This window comes from Lepisma saccharinum, unplaced genomic scaffold (genome assembly GCF_977018435.1).
Source record: "Lepisma saccharinum unplaced genomic scaffold, izLepSacc3.1 HAP1_SCAFFOLD_275, whole genome shotgun sequence".
NCBI classification, from domain to species: Eukaryota; Metazoa; Arthropoda; class Insecta; order Zygentoma; family Lepismatidae; genus Lepisma; species Lepisma saccharinum.
This window is the reverse complement of record NW_028143029.1, coordinates 429,111-446,105: the sequence shown is the minus strand read 5'-3', so window position 1 is coordinate 446,105 and position 16,995 is coordinate 429,111.

The following is a 16,995-nucleotide window of genomic DNA, read 5'->3' as shown; positions in this document are numbered from 1 at the left end:
TGTAGTTTTTGACCTTATATGGAACCTCCTATCTGAAAATTTGAGAATTCTTAAAAAATTTGACCAAATCTTGATGTCCCCAATCCTATGTCTTGTATGTTTTTTCCACGTGTCTTGACATCCAATGTATCCCTGCTAAGTTTGGTGAAGATCTGAGTATGTAGTTTTTGATCTTATATGGAACCTCCTATCTGAAAATTTGAAAAATCTTAAAAAATCCGTCGAAAATCTTGATGTCTCCAATCTCTTGTTTTGTACATTTTTTCCACGTGTCTTGACATCCAATGTATCCCTGCAATGTTTGGTGAAGATCTGAGTATGTAGTTTTTGACCTTATATGGAACCTCCTATCTGAAAATTTGAAAATTCTTAAAAAATTCGTTCAAAATCTTGATGTCTCCAATCTCTTGTTTTGTACGTTTTTTCCACGTGTCTTGACATCCAATGTATCCCTGCAAAGTTTGGTGAAGATCTGAGTATGTAGTTTTTGATCTTATCTGGAACCTCCCATCTGAAAATTTGAAAATTCCTAAAAAATCCGTCCAAAATCTTGATGACCCCAATCTCTTGTTTTGTACGTTTTTTCCACGTGTCTTGACATCCAATGTATCCCTGCAAAGTTTGGTGAAGATCTGATTATGTGGTTTTTGACCTTATACGGAACCTCCTTTCTGAAAATTTGAAAATTCTTAAAAAATTCGTCCAAAATCTTGATGTCTCCAATTTCTTGTTTTGTACGTTTTTCCCACGTGTCTTGACATCCAATGTATCCATGCAAAGTTTGGTGAAGATCTGAGTATGTCGTTTTTGACCTTATCTGGAACCTCCCATCTGAAAATTTGAAAATTCTTAAAAAATTCGTCGAAAATCTTGATGTCTCCAATCTCTTGTTTTGTACGTATTTTCCACGTGTCTTGACATGCAAAGTATCCCTGCAACGTTTGGTGAAGATCTGAGTATGTAGTTTTTGACCTTATCTGGAACCTCCTATCTGAAAATTTGAAAATTCTTAAAAAATTCGTCCAAAATCTTGATGTCTCCAATCTCTTGTTTTGTACGTTTTTCCACGTGTCTTGACATCCAATGTATCACTGCAAAGTTTGGTAAAGATCTGAGTATGTAGTTTTTGACCTTATCTGGAACATCCCATCTGAAAATTTGAAAATTCCTAAAAAATCCGTCCAAAATCTTGATGACCCCAATCTCTTGTTTTGTACGTTTTTTCCACGTGTCTTGACATCCAATGTATCCCTGCAAAGTTTGGTGAAGATCTGAGTATGTAGTTTTTGACCTTATACGGAACCTCCTTTCTGAAAATTTGAAAATTCTTAAAAAATTCGTCAGAAATCTTGATGTCTCCAATTTCTTGTTTTGTACGTCTTTTCCACGTGTCTTGACATCCAATGTATCCATGCAAAGTTTGGTGAAGATCTGAGTATGTCGTTTTTGACCTTATCTGGAACCTCCCATCTGAAAATTTGAAAATTCTTAAAAAATTCGTCGAAAATCTTGATGTATCCAATCTCTTGTTTTGTACGTTTTTTCCACGTGTCTTGACATGCAAAGTATCCCTGCAACGTTTGGTGAAGATCTGAGTATGTAGTTTTTGACCTTATCTGGACCCTCCTATCTGAAAATTTGAAAATTCTTCAAAAATTCGTCCAAAATCTTGATATCTCCAATCTCTTGTTTTGTACGTTTTTTCCACGTGTCTTGACATCCAATGTATCCCTGCAATGTTTGGTGAAGATCTGAGTATGTAGTTTTTGACCTTATATGGAACCTCCTATCTGAAAATTTGAAAATTCTTAAAAAAATTGACCAAAATCTTGATATCCCCAATCCTATGTTTTGTATGTTTTTTTCACGTGTCTTGACATCCAATGTATCCCAGTAAAGTTTGGTGAAGATCTCAGTATGTAGTTTTAGACCTTATCTGGAACCTCCCATCTGAAAATTTGAAAACTTTTAAAAATTCGTCCAAAATATTGATGTCTCCAATCTCTTGTTTTGTACGTTTTTTCCACGTGTCTTGACCTCCAATGTATCCCTGCAATGTTTGGTGAAGATCTGAGTATGTAGTTTTTGACCTTATATGGAACCTCCTATCTGAAAATTTGAAAATTCTTAAAAAATTCGTCCAAAATTTTGATGTCTCCAATCTCTTGTTTTGTACGTTTTTTCCACGTGTCTTGACATCCAATGTATCCCTGCAAAGTTTGGTGAAGATCTGAGTATGTAGGTTTTGACCTGATATGGAATCTGAAAATTTGAAAATTCTTAAAAAATTCGTCGAAAATCTTGATGTCTCCAATCTCTTGTTTTGTACGTTTTTCCCACATGTCTTGACATCCAATGTATCCCTGCAAAGTTTGGTGAAGATCTGAGTATGTAGTTTTTGACTTTATCTGGCACCTCATTTCTGAAAATTTGAAAATTCCTCAAAAATTCGTCCAAAATCTTGATGTCTCCAATCTCTTGTTTTGTACGTTTTTTCCACGTGTCTTGACATCCAATGTATCCCTGCAAAGTTTGGTGAAGATCTGAGTATGTAGTTTTTGACCTTATCTGGAACCTCCTATCTGAAAATTTGAAAATTCTTAAAAAATTCGACCAAAATCTTGATGTCCCCAAACCTATGTTTTGTATGTTTTTTCCACGTGTCTTGACATCCAATGTATCCATGCAAAGTTTGGAGAAGATCTGAGCATGTCGTTTTTGACCTTATCTGGAACCTCCCATCTGAAAATTTAAAAATTCTTAAAAAATCCGTCGAAAATCTTGATGTCTCCAATCTCTTGTTTTGTACATTTTTTCCACGTGTCTTGACATCCAATGTATCCCTGCAATGTTTGGTGAAGATCTGAGTATGTAGTTTTTGACCTTATATGGAACCTCCTATCTGAAAATTTGAGAATTCTTAAAAAATTTGACCAAATCTTGATGTCCCCAATCCTATGTCTTGTATGTTTTTTCCACGTGTCTTGACATCCAATGTATCCCTGCTAAGTTTGGTGAAGATCTGAGTATGTAGTTTTTGACCTTATATGGAACCTCCTATCTGAAAATTTGAAAAATCTTAAAAAATCCGTCGAAAATCTTGATGTCTCCAATCTCTTGTTTTGTACATTTTTTCCACGTGTCTTGACATCCAATGTATCCCTGCAATGTTTGGTGAAGATCTGAGTATGTAGTTTTTGACCTTATATGGAACCTCCTATCTGAAAATTTGAAAATTCTTAAAAAATTCGTTCAAAATCTTGATGTCTCCAATCTCTTGTTTTGTACGTTTTTTCCACGTGTCTTGACATCCAATGTATCCCTGCAAAGTTTGGTGAAGATCTGAGTATGTAGTTTTTGATCTTATCTGGAACCTCCCATCTGAAAATTTGAAAATTCCTAAAAAATCCGTCCAAAATCTTGATGACCCCAATCTCTTGTTTTGTACGTTTTTTCCACGTGTCTTGACATCCAATGTATCCCTGCAAAGTTTGGTGAAGATCTGATTATGTGGTTTTTGACCTTATACGGAACCTCCTTTCTGAAAATTTGAAAATTCTTAAAAAATTCGTCCAAAATCTTGATGTCTCCAATTTCTTGTTTTGTACGTTTTTCCCACGTGTCTTGACATCCAATGTATCCATGCAAAGTTTGGTGAAGATCTGAGTATGTCGTTTTTGACCTTATCTGGAACCTCCCATCTGAAAATTTGAAAATTCTTAAAAAATTCGTCGAAAATCTTGATGTCTCCAATCTCTTGTTTTGTACGTATTTTCCACGTGTCTTGACATGCAAAGTATCCCTGCAACGTTTGGTGAAGATCTGAGTATGTAGTTTTTGACCTTATCTGGAACCTCCTATCTGAAAATTTGAAAATTCTTAAAAAATTCGTCCAAAATCTTGATGTCTCCAATCTCTTGTTTTGTACGTTTTTCCACGTGTCTTGACATCCAATGTATCACTGCAAAGTTTGGTAAAGATCTGAGTATGTAGTTTTTGACCTTATCTGGAACATCCCATCTGAAAATTTGAAAATTCCTAAAAAATCCGTCCAAAATCTTGATGACCCCAATCTCTTGTTTTGTACGTTTTTTCCACGTGTCTTGACATCCAATGTATCCCTGCAAAGTTTGGTGAAGATCTGAGTATGTAGTTTTTGACCTTATACGGAACCTCCTTTCTGAAAATTTGAAAATTCTTAAAAAATTCGTCAGAAATCTTGATGTCTCCAATTTCTTGTTTTGTACGTCTTTTCCACGTGTCTTGACATCCAATGTATCCATGCAAAGTTTGGTGAAGATCTGAGTATGTCGTTTTTGACCTTATCTGGAACCTCCCATCTGAAAATTTGAAAATTCTTAAAAAATTCGTCGAAAATCTTGATGTATCCAATCTCTTGTTTTGTACGTTTTTTCCACGTGTCTTGACATGCAAAGTATCCCTGCAACGTTTGGTGAAGATCTGAGTATGTAGTTTTTGACCTTATCTGGACCCTCCTATCTGAAAATTTGAAAATTCTTCAAAAATTCGTCCAAAATCTTGATATCTCCAATCTCTTGTTTTGTACGTTTTTTCCACGTGTCTTAACATCCAATGTATCCCTGCAATGTTTGGTGAAGATCTGAGTATGTAGTTTTTGACCTTATATGGAACCTCCTATCTGAAAATTTGAAAATTCTTAAAAAAATTGACCAAAATCTTGATATCCCCAATCCTATGTTTTGTATGTTTTTTTCACGTGTCTTGACATCCAATGTATCCCAGTAAAGTTTGGTGAAGATCTCAGTATGTAGTTTTAGACCTTATCTGGAACCTCCCATCTGAAAATTTGAAAACTTTTAAAAATTCGTCCAAAATATTGATGTCTCCAATCTCTTGTTTTGTACGTTTTTTCCACGTGTCTTGACCTCCAATGTATCCCTGCAATGTTTGGTGAAGATCTGAGTATGTAGTTTTTGACCTTATATGGAACCTCCTATCTGAAAATTTGAAAATTCTTAAAAAATTCGTCCAAAATTTTGATGTCTCCAATCTCTTGTTTTGTACGTTTTTTCCACGTGTCTTGACATCCAATGTATCCCTGCAAAGTTTGGTGAAGATCTGAGTATGTAGGTTTTGACCTGATATGGAATCTGAAAATTTGAAAATTCTTAAAAAATTTGACCAAAATCTTGATGTCCCCAATCCTAGGTCTTGTATGTTTTTTCCACGTGTCTTGACATCCAATGTATCCCTGCAAAGTTTGGTGAAGATCTGAGTATGTCGTTTTTGACCTTATCTGGAACCTCCCATCTGAAAATTTGAAAATTCTTAAAAAATTCGTCGAAAATCTTGATGTCTCCAATCTCTTGTTTTGTACGTTTTTTCCACGTGTCTTGACATCCAATGTATCCCTGCAAAGTTTGGTGAAGATCTGAGTATGTAGTTTTTGACCTTATATGGAACCTCCTATCTGAAAATTTGAAAATTCTTAAAAAATTCGACCAAAATCTTGATGTCCCCAAACCTATGTTTTGTATGTTTTTTCCACGTGTCTTGACATCCAATGTATCCATGCAAAGTTTGGAGAAGATCTGAGCATGTCGTTTTTGACCTTATCTGGAACCTCCCATCTGAAAATTTAAAAATTCTTAAAAAATCCGTCGAAAATCTTGATGTCTCCAATCTCTTGTTTTGTACATTTTTTCCACGTGTCTTGACATCCAATGTATCCCTGCAATGTTTGGTGAAGATCTGAGTATGTAGTTTTTGACCTTATATGGAACCTCCTATCTGAAAATTTGAGAATTCTTAAAAAATTTGACCAAATCTTGATGTCCCCAATCCTATGTCTTGTATGTTTTTTCCACGTGTCTTGACATCCAATGTATCCCTGCTAAGTTTGGTGAAGATCTGAGTATGTAGTTTTTGACCTTATATGGAACCTCCTATCTGAAAATTTGAAAATTCTTAAAAAATCCGTCGAAAATCTTGATGTCTCCAATCTCTTGTTTTGTACATTTTTTCCACGTGTCTTGACATCCAATGTATCCCTGCAATGTTTGGTGAAGATCTGAGTATGTAGTTTTTGACCTTATATGGAACCTCCTATCTGAAAATTTGAAAATTCTTAAAAAATTCGTTCAAAATCTTGATGTCTCCAATCTCTTGTTTTGTACGTTTTTTCCACGTGTCTTGACATCCAATGTATCCCTGCAAAGTTTGGTGAAGATCTGAGTATGTAGTTTTTGATCTTATCTGGAACCTCCCATCTGAAAATTTGAAAATTCCTAAAAAATCCGTCCAAAATCTTGATGACCCCAATCTCTTGTTTTGTACTTTTTTCCACGTGTCTTGACATCCAATGTATCCCTGCAAAGTTTGGTGAAGATCTGATTATGTGGTTTTTGACCTTATACGGAACCTCCTTTCTGAAAATTTGAAAATTCTTAAAAAATTCGTCCAAAATCTTGATGTCTCCAATTTCTTGTTTTGTACGTTTTTCCCACGTGTCTTGACATCCAATGTATCCATGCAAAATTTGGTGAAGATCTGAGTATGTCGTTTTTGACCTTATCTGGAACCTCCCATCTGAAAATTTGAAAATTCTTAAAAAATTCGTCGAAAATCTTGATGTCTCCAATCTCTTGTTTTGTACGTATTTTCCACGTGTCTTGACATGCAAAGTATCCCTGCAACGTTTGGTGAAGATCTGAGTATGTAGTTTTTGACCTTATCTGGAAACTCCTATCTGAAAATTTGAAAATTCTTAAAAAATTCGTCCAAAATCTTGATGTCTCCAATCTCTTGTTTTGTACGTTTTTTCCACGTGTCTTGACATCCAATGTATCACTGCAAAGTTTGGTGAAGATCTGAGTATGTAGTTTTTGACCTTATCTGGAACCTCCCATCTGAAAATTTGAAAATTCCTAAAAAATTCGTCGAAAATCTTGATGTATCCAATCTCTTGTTTTGTACGTTTTTTCCACGTGTCTTGACATGCAAAGTAACCCTGCAACGTTTGGTGAAGACCTGAGTATGTAGTTTTTGACCTTATCTGGACTCTCCTATCTGAAAATTTGAAAATTCTTCAAAAATTCGTCCAAAATCTTGATGTCTCCAATCTCTTGTTTTGTACGTTTTTTCCACGTGTCTTGACATCCAATGTATCCCTGCAATGTTTGGTGAAGATCTGAGTATGTAGTTTTTGACCTTATATGGAACCTCCTATCTGAAAATTTGAAAATTCTTAAAAAATTTGACCAAAATCTTGATATCCCCAATCCTATGTTTTGTATGTTTTTTCCACGTGTCTTGACATCCAATGTATCCCAGTAAAGTTTGGTGCAGATCTCAGTATGTAGTTTTAGACCTTATCTGGAACCTCCTATCTGAAAATTTGAAAACTTTTAAAAAATTCGTCCAAAATATTGATGTCTCCAATCTCTTGTTTTGTACGTTTTTTCCACGTGTCTTGACCTCCAATGTATCCCTGCAATGTTTGGTGAAGATCTGAGTATGTAGTTTTTGACCTTATATGGAACCTCCTATCTGAAAATTTGAAAATTCTTAAAAAATTCGTCCAAAATCTTGATGTCTCCAATCTCTTGTTTTGTACGTTTTTTCCACGTGTCTTGACATCCAATGTATCCCTGCAAAGTTTGGTGAAGATCTGAGTATGTAGTTTTTGACCTGATATGGAACCTGAAAATTTGAAAATTTGAAAATTCTTCAAAAATTCGTCCAAAATCTTGATGTCTCCAATCTCTTGTTTTGTACGTTTTTTCCACGTGTCTCGACCTCCAATGTAACCCTGCAAAGTTTGGTGAAGATCTGAGTATGTCGTTTTTGACCTTATCTGGAACATCCTTTCTGAAAATTTGAAAATTCTTAAAAAATTCGTCCAAAATCTTGATGTCTCTAATCTCTTGTTTTGTACGTTTTTTTTACGTGTCTTGACATCCAATGTATCCCTGCAAAGTTTGGTGAAGATCTGAGTATGTAGTTTTTGACCTTATATGGAACCTCCTTTCTGAAAATTTGAAAATTCTTAAAAAATTCGTCCAAAAGCTTGATGTCTCCAATCTCTTGTTTTGTACGTTTTTTCCACGTGTCTTGACATCCAATGTATCCCTGCAAAGTTTGGTGAAGATCTGAGTATGTAGTTTTTGACCTTATATGGAACCTCCTTTCTGAAAATTTGAAAATTCTTAAAAAATTCGTCCAAAATCTTGATGTTTCCAATCTCTTGTTTTGTACGTTTTTTCCACGTGTCTTGACATCCAATGTATCCCTGCAAAGTTTGGTGAAGATCTGAGTATGTAGTTTTTGACCTTATATGGAACCTGAAAATTTGAAAATTCTTAAAAAATTTGACCAAAATCTTGATGTCCCCAATCCTAGGTCTTGTATGTTTTTTCCACGTGTCTTGACATCCAATGTATCCCTGCAAAGTTTGGTGAAGATCTGAGTATGTAGTTTTTGACCTTATATGGACCCTCCTATCTGAAAATTTGAAAATTCTTCAAAAATTCGTCCAAAATCTTGATGTCTCCAATCTCTTGTTTTGTTCGTTTTTTCCACGTGTCTTGACATCCAATGTATCCCTGCAATGTTTGGTGAAGATCTGAGTATGTAGTTTTTGACCTTATATGGAACCTCCTATCTGAAAATTTGAAAATTCTTAAAAAATTTGACCAAAATCTTGATATCCCCAATCCTATGTTTTGTATGTTTTTTCCACGTGTCTTGACATCCAATGTATCCCAGTAAAGTTTGGTGAAGATCTCAGTATGTAGTTTTAGACCTTATCTGGAACCTCCTATCTGAAAATTTGAAAACTTTTAAAAATATGTCCAAAATATTGATGTCTCCAATCTCTTGTTTTGTACGTTTTTTCCACGTGTCTTGACCTCCAATGAATCCCTGCAATGTTTGGTGAAGATCTGAGTATGTAGTTTTTGACCTTATATGGAACCTCCTATCTGAAAATTTGAAAATTCTTAAAAAATTCGTCCAAAATTTTGATGTCTCCAATCTCTTGTTTTGTACGTTTTTTCCACGTGTCTTGACATCCAATGTATCCCTGCAAAGTTTGGTGAAGATCTGAGTATGTAGTTTTTGACCTGATATGGAACCTGAAAATTTGAAAATTCTTAAAAAATTTGACCAAAATCTTGATGTCCCCAATCCTAGGTCTTGTATGTTTTTTCCACGTGTCTTGACATCCAATGTATCCCTGCAAAGTTTGGTGAAGATCTGAGTATGTCGTTTTTGACCTTATCTGGAACCTCCCATCTGAAAATTTGAAAATTCTTAAAAAATTCGTCGAAAATCTTGATGTCTCCAATCTCTTGTTTTGTACGTTTTTTCCACGTGTCTTGACATCCAATGTATCCCTGCAAAGTTTGGTGAAGATCTGAGTTTGTAGCTTTTGACTTTATATGGAACCTCCTATCTGAAAATTTGAAAATTCTTAAAAAATTCGACCAAAATCTTGATGTCCCCAAACCTATGTTTTGTATGTTTTTTCCACGTGTCTTGACATCCAATGTATCCATGCAAAGTTTGGAGAAGATCTGAGCATGTCGTTTTTGACCTTATCTGGAACCTCCCATCTGAAAATTTAAAAATTCTTAAAAAATCCGTCGAAAATCTTGATGTCTCCAATCTCTTGTTTTGTACATTTTTTCCACGTGTCTTGACATCCAATGTATCCCTGCAATGTTTGCTGAAGATCTGAGTATGTTGTTTTTGACCTTATATGGAACCTCCTATCTGAAAATTTGAAAATTCTTAAAAAATTCGTTCAAAATCTTGATGTCTCCAATCTCTTGTTTTGTACGTTTTTTCCACGTGTCTTGACATTCAATGTATCCCTGCAAAGTTTGGTGAAGATCTGAGTATGTAGTTTTTGATCTTATCTGGAACCTCCCATCTGAAAATTTGATAATTCCTAAAAAATCCGTCCAAAATCTTGATGACCCCAATCTCTTGTTTTGTACGTTTTTTCCACGTGTCTTGACATCCAATGTATCCCTGCAAAGTTTGGTGAAGATCTGATTATGTGGTTTTTGACCTTATACGGAACCTCCTTTCTGAAAATTTGAAAATTCTAAAAAAATTCGTCCAAAATCTTGATGTCTCCAATTTCTTGTTTTGTACGTTTTTCCCACGTGTCTTGACATCCAATGTATCCATGCAAAGTTTGGTGAAGATCTGAGTATGTCGTTTTTGACCTTATCTGGAACCTCCCATCTGAAAATTTGAAAATTCTTAAAAAATTCGTCGAAAATCTTGATGTCTCCAATCTCTTGTTTTGTACGTATTTTCCACGTGTCTTGACATGCAAAGTATCCCTGCAACGTTTGGTGAAGATCTGAGTATGTAGTTTTTGACCTTATCTGGAACCTCCTATCTGAAAATTTGAAAATTCTTAAAAAATTCGTCCAAAATCTTGATGTTTCCAATCTCTTGTTTTGTACGTTTTTTCCACGTGTCTTGACATCCAATGTATCACTGCAAAGTTTGGTGAAGATCTGAGTATGTAGTTTTTGACCTTATCTGGAACCTCCCATCTGAAAATATGAAAATTCCTAAAAAATCCGTCCAAAATCTTGATGACCCCAATCTCTTGTTTTGTACGTTTTTTCCACGTGTCTTGACATCCAATGTATCCCTGCAAAGTTTGGTGAAGATATGAGTATGTAGTTTTTGACCTTATACGGAACCTCCTTTCTGAAAATTTGAAAATTCTTAAAAAATTCGTCAGAAATCTTGATGTCTCCAATTTCTTGTTTTGTACGTCTTTTCCACGTGTCTTGACATCCAATGTATCCATGCAAAGTTTGGTGAAGATCTGAGTATGTCGTTTTTGACCTTATCTGGAAACTCCCATCTGAAAATTTGAAAATTCTTAAAAAATTCGTCGAAAATCTTGATGTATCCAATCTCTTGTTTTGTACGTTTTTTCCACGTGTCTTGACATGCAAAGTATCCCTGCAACGTTTGGTGAAGATCTGAGTATGTAGTTTTTGACCTTATCTGGACCCTCCTATCTGAAAATTTGAAAATTCTTCAAAAATTCGTCCAAAATCTTGATGTCTCCAATCTCTTGTTTTGTACGTTTTTTCCACGTGTCTTGACATCCAATGTATCCCTGCAATGTTTGGTGAAGATCTGAGTATGTAGTTTTTGACCTTATATGGAACCTCCTATCTGAAAATTTGAAAATTCTTAAAAAATTTGACCAAAATCTTGATATCCCCAATCCTATGTTTTGTATGTTTTTTCCACGTGTCTTGACATCCAATGTATCCCAGTAAAGTTTGGTGAAGATCTGAGTATGTAGTTTTAGACCTTATCTGGAACCTCCTATCTGAAAATTTGAAAACTTTTAAAAAATTCGTCCAAAATATTGATGTCTCCAATCTCTTGTTTTGTACGTTTTTTCCACGTGTCTTGACCTCCAATGTATCCCTGCAATGTTTGGTGAAGATCTGAGTATGTAGTTTTTGACCTTATATGGAACCTCCTATCTGAAAATTTGAAAATTCTTCAAAAATTCGTCCAAAATCTTGATGTCTCCAATCTCTTGTTTTGTACGTTTTTTCCACGTGTCTTGACATCCAATGTATCCCTGCAAAGTTTGGTGAAGATCGGAGTATGTAGTTTTTGACCTGATATGGAACCTGAAAATTTGAAAATTCTTAAAAAATTTGACCAAAATCTTGATGTCCCCAATCCTAGGTCTTGTATGTTTTTTCCACGTGTCTTGACATCCAATGTATCCCTGCAAAGTTTGGTGAAGATCTGAGTATGTCGTTTTTGACCTTATCTGGAACCTCCCATCTTAAAAATTTGAAAATTCTTAAAAAATTCGTCGAAAATCTTGATGTCTCCAATCTCTTGTTTTGTACGTTTTTTCCACGTGTCTTGACATGCAAAGTATCCCTGCAACGTTTGGTGAAGATCTGAGTATGTAGTTTTTGACCTTATCTGGAACCTCCTATCTGAAAATTTGAAAATTCTTAAAAAATTCGTCCAAAATCTTGATGTCTCCAATCTCTTGTTTTGTACGTTTTTTCCACGTGTCTTGACATCCAATGTATCCCTGCAAAGTTTGGTGAAGATCTGAGTATGTAGTTTTTGACCTGATATGGAACCTGAAAATTTGAAAATTCTTAAAAAATTTGACCAAAATCTTGATGTCCCCAATCCTAGGTCTTGTATGTTTTTTCCACGTGTCTTGACATCCAATGTATCCCTGCAAAGTTTGGTGAAGATCTGAGTATGTCGTTTTTGACCTTATCTGGAACCTCCCATCTGAAAATTTGAAAATTCTTAAAAAATTCGTCGAAAATCTTGATGTCTCCAATCTCTTGTTTTGTACGTTTTTTCCACGTGTCTTGACATGCAAAGTATCCCTGCAACGTTTGGTGAAGATCTGAGTATGTAGTTTTTGACCTTATCTGGAACCTCCTATCTGAAAATTTGAAAATTCTTAAAAAATTCGTCCAAAATCTTGATGTCTCCAATCTCTTGTTTTGTACGTTTTCTCCACGTGTCTTGACATCCAATGTATCCCTGCAATGTTTGGTGGAGATCTGAGTATGTAGTTTTTGACCTTATCTGGAACCTCCTATCTGAAAATTTGAAAATTCTTAAAAAATTCGTCCAAAATCTTGATGTCTCCAATCTCTTGTTTTGTACGTTTTTTCCACGTGTCTCGACCTCCAATGTAACCCTGCAAAGTTTGGTGAAGATCTGAGTATGTCGTTTTTGACCTTATCTGGAACATCCTTTCTGAAAATTTGAAAATTCTTAAAAAATTCGTCGAAAATCTTGATGTCTCTAATCTCTTGTTTTGTACGTTTTTTCCACGTGTCTTGACATCCAATGTATCCCTGCAAAGTTTGGTGAAGATCTGAGTATGTAGTTTTTGACCTTATATGGAACATCCTTTCTGAAAATTTGAAAATTCTTAAAAAATTCGTCCAAAATCTTGATGTCTCCAATCTCTTGTTTTGTACGTTTTTTCCACGTGTCTTGACATCCAATGTATCCCTGCAAAGTTTGGTGAAGATCTGAGTATGTAGTTTTTGACCTTATATGGAACATCCTTTCTGAAAATTTGAAAATTCTTAAAAAATTCGTCCAAAATCTTGATGTTTCCAATCTCTTGTTTTGTACGTTTTTTCCACGTGTCTTGACATCCAATGTATCCCTGCAAAGTTTGGTGAAGATCTGAGTATGTAGTTTTTGACCTTATATGGAACCTGAAAATTTGAAAATTCTTAAAAAATTTGACCAAAATCTTGATGTCCCCAATCCTAGGTCTTGTATGTTTTTTCCACGTGTCTTGACATCCAATGTATCCCTGCAAAGTTTGGTGAAGATCTGAGTATGTAATTTTTGACCTTATATGGACCCTCCTATCTGAAAATTTGAAAATTCTTCAAAAATTCGTCCAAAATCTTGATGTCTCCAATCTCTTGTTTTGTACGTTTTTTCCACGTGTCTTGACATCCAATGTATCCCTGCAATGTTTGGTGAAGATCTGAGTATGTAGTTTTTGACCTTATATGGAACCTCCTATCTGAAAATTTGAAAATTCTTAAAAAATTTGACCAAAATCTTGATATCCCCAATCCTATGTTTTGTATGTTTTTTCCACGTGTCTTGACATCCAATGTATCCCAGTAAAGTTTGGTGAAGATCTCAGTATGTAGTTTTAGACCTTATCTGGAACCTCCTATCTGAAAATTTGAAAACTTTTAAAAATTCGTCCAAAATATTGATGTCTCCAATCTCTTGTTTTGTACGTTTTTTCCACGTGTCTTGACCTCCAATGTATCCCTGCAATGTTTGGTGAAGATCTGAGAATGTAGTTTTTGACCTTATATGGAACCTCCTATCTGAAAATTTGAAAATTCTTAAAAAATTCGTCCAAAATTTTGATGTCTCCAATCTCTTGTTTTGTACGTTTTTTCCACGTGTCTTGACATCCAATGTATCCCTGCAAAGTTTGGTGAAGATCTGAGTATGTAGTTTTTGACCTGATATGGAACCTGAAAATTTGAAAATTCTTAAAAAATTTGACCAAAATCTTGATGTCCCCAATCCTAGGTCTTGTATGTTTTTTCCACGTGTCTTGACATCCAATGTATCCCTGCAAAGTTTGGTGAAGATCTGAGTATGTCGTTTTTGACCTTATCTGGAACCTCCCATCTGAAAATTTGAAAATTCTTAAAAAATTCGTCGAAAATCTTGATGTCTCCAATCTCTTGTTTTGTACGTTTTTTCCACGTGTCTTGACATCCAATGTATCCCTGCAAAGTTTGGTGAAGATCTGAGTTTGTAGTTTTTGACTTTATATGGAACCACCTATCTGAAAATTTGAAAATTCTTAAAAAATTCGACCAAAATCTTGATGTCCCCAAACCTATGTTTTGTATGTTTTTTCCACGTGTCTTGACATCCAATGTATCCATGCAAAGTTTGGAGAAGATCTGAGCATGTCGTTTTTGACCTTATCTGGAACCTCCCATCTGAAAATTTAAAAATTCTTAAAAAATCCGTCGAAAATCTTGATGTCTCCAATCTCTTGTTTTGTACATTTTTTCCACGTGTCTTGACATCCAATGTATCCCTGCAATGTTTGGTGAAGATCTGAGTATGTAGTTTTTGACCTTATATGGAACCTCCTATCTGAAAATTTGAGAATTCTTAAAAAATTTGACCAAATCTTGATGTCCCCAATCCTATGTCTTGTATGTTTTTTCCACGTGTCTTGACATCCAATGTATCCCTGCTAAGTTTGGTGAAGATCTGAGTATGTAGTTTTTGACCTTATATGGAACCTCCTATCTGAAAATTTGAAAATTCTTAAAAAATCTGTCGAAAATCTTGATGTCTCCAATCTCTTGTTTTGTACATTTTTTCCACGTGTCTTGACATCCAATGTATCCCTGCAATGTTTGGTGAAGATCTGAGTATGTAGTTTTTGACCTTATATGGAACCTCCTATCTGAAAATTTGAAAATTCTTAAAAAATTCGTTCAAAATCTTGATGTCTCCAATCTCTTGTTTTGTACGTTTTTTCCACGTGTCTTGACATTCAATGTATCCCTGCAAAGTTTGGTGAAGATCTGAGTATGTAGTTTTTGATCTTATCTGGAACCTCCCATCTGAAAATTTGATAATTCCTAAAAAATCCGTCCAAAATCTTGATGACCCCAATCTCTTGTTTTGTACGTTTTTTCCACGTGTCTTGACATCCAATGTATCCCTGCAAAGTTTGGTGAAGATCTGATTATGTGGTTTTTGACCTTATACGGAACCTCCTTTCTGAAAATTTGAAAATTCTAAAAAAATTCGTCCAAAATCTTGATGTCTCCAATTTCTTGTTTTGTACGTTTTTCCCACGTGTCTTGACATCCAATGTATCCATGCAAAGTTTGGTGAAGATCTGAGTATGTCGTTTTTGACCTTATCTGGAACCTCCCATCTGAAAATTTGAAAATTCTTAAAAAATTCGTCGAAAATCTTGATGTCTCCAATCTCTTGTTTTGTACGTATTTTCCACGTGTCTTGACATGCAAAGTATCCCTGCAACGTTTGGTGAAGATCTGAGTATGTAGTTTTTGACCTTATCTGGAACCTCCTATCTGAAAATTTGAAAATTCTTAAAAAATCCGTCCAAAATCTTGATGTTTCCAATCTCTTGTTTTGTACGTTTTTTCCACGTGTCTTGACATCCAATGTATCACTGCAAAGTTTGGTGAAGATCTGAGTATGTAGTTTTTGACCTTATCTGGAACCTCCCATCTGAAAATTTGAAAATTCCTAAAAAATCCGTCCAAAATCTTGATGACCCCAATCTCTTGTTTTGTACGTTTTTTCCACGTGTCTTGACATCCAATGTATCCCTGCAAAGTTTGGTGAAGATCTGAGTATGTAGTTTTTGACCTTATACGGAACCTCCTTTCTGAAAATTTGAAAATTCTTAAAAAATTCGTCAGAAATCTTGATGTCTCCAATTTCTTGTTTTGTACGTCTTTTCCACGTGTCTTGACATCCAATGTATCCATGCAAAGTTTGGTGAAGATCTGAGTATGTCGTTTTTGACCTTATCTGGAACCTCCCATCTGAAAATTTGAAAATTCTTAAAAAATTCGTCGAAAATCTTGATGTATCCAATCTCTTGTTTTGTACGTTTTTTCCACGTGTCTTGACATGCAAAGTATCCCTGCAACGTTTGGTGAAGATCTGAGTATGTAGTTTTTGACCTTATCTGGACCCTCCTATCTGAAAATTTGAAAATTCTTCAAAAATTCGTCCAAAATCTTGATGTCTCCAATCTCTTGTTTTGTACGTTTTTTCCACGTGTCTTGACATCCAATGTATCCCTGCTATGTTTGGTGAAGATCTGAGTATGTAGTTTTTGACCTTATATGGAACCTCCTATCTGAAAATTTGAAAATTCTTAAAAAATTTGACCAAAATCTTGATATCCCCAATCCTATGTTTTGTATGTTTTTTCCACGTGTCTTGACATCCAATGTATCCCAGTAAAGTTTGGTGAAGATCTCAGTATGTAGTTTTAGACCTTATCTGGAACCTCCTATCTGAAAATTTGAAAACTTTTAAAAATTCGTCCAAAATATTGATGTCTCCAATCTCTTGTTTTGTACGTTTTTTCCACGTGTCTTGACCTCCAATGTATCCCTGCAATGTTTGGTGAAGATCTGAGTATGTAGTTTTTGACCTTATATGGAACCTCCTATCTGAAAATTTGAAAATTCTTAAAAAATTCGTCCAAAATCTTGATGTCTCCAATCTCTTGTTTTGTACGTTTTTTCCACGTGTCTTGACATCCAATGTATCCCTGCAAAGTTTGGTGAAGATCTGAGTATGTAGTTTTTGACCTGATATGGAACCTGAAAATTTGAAAATTCTTAAAAAATTTGACCAAAATCTTGATGTCCCCAATCCTAGGTCTTGTATGTTTTTTCC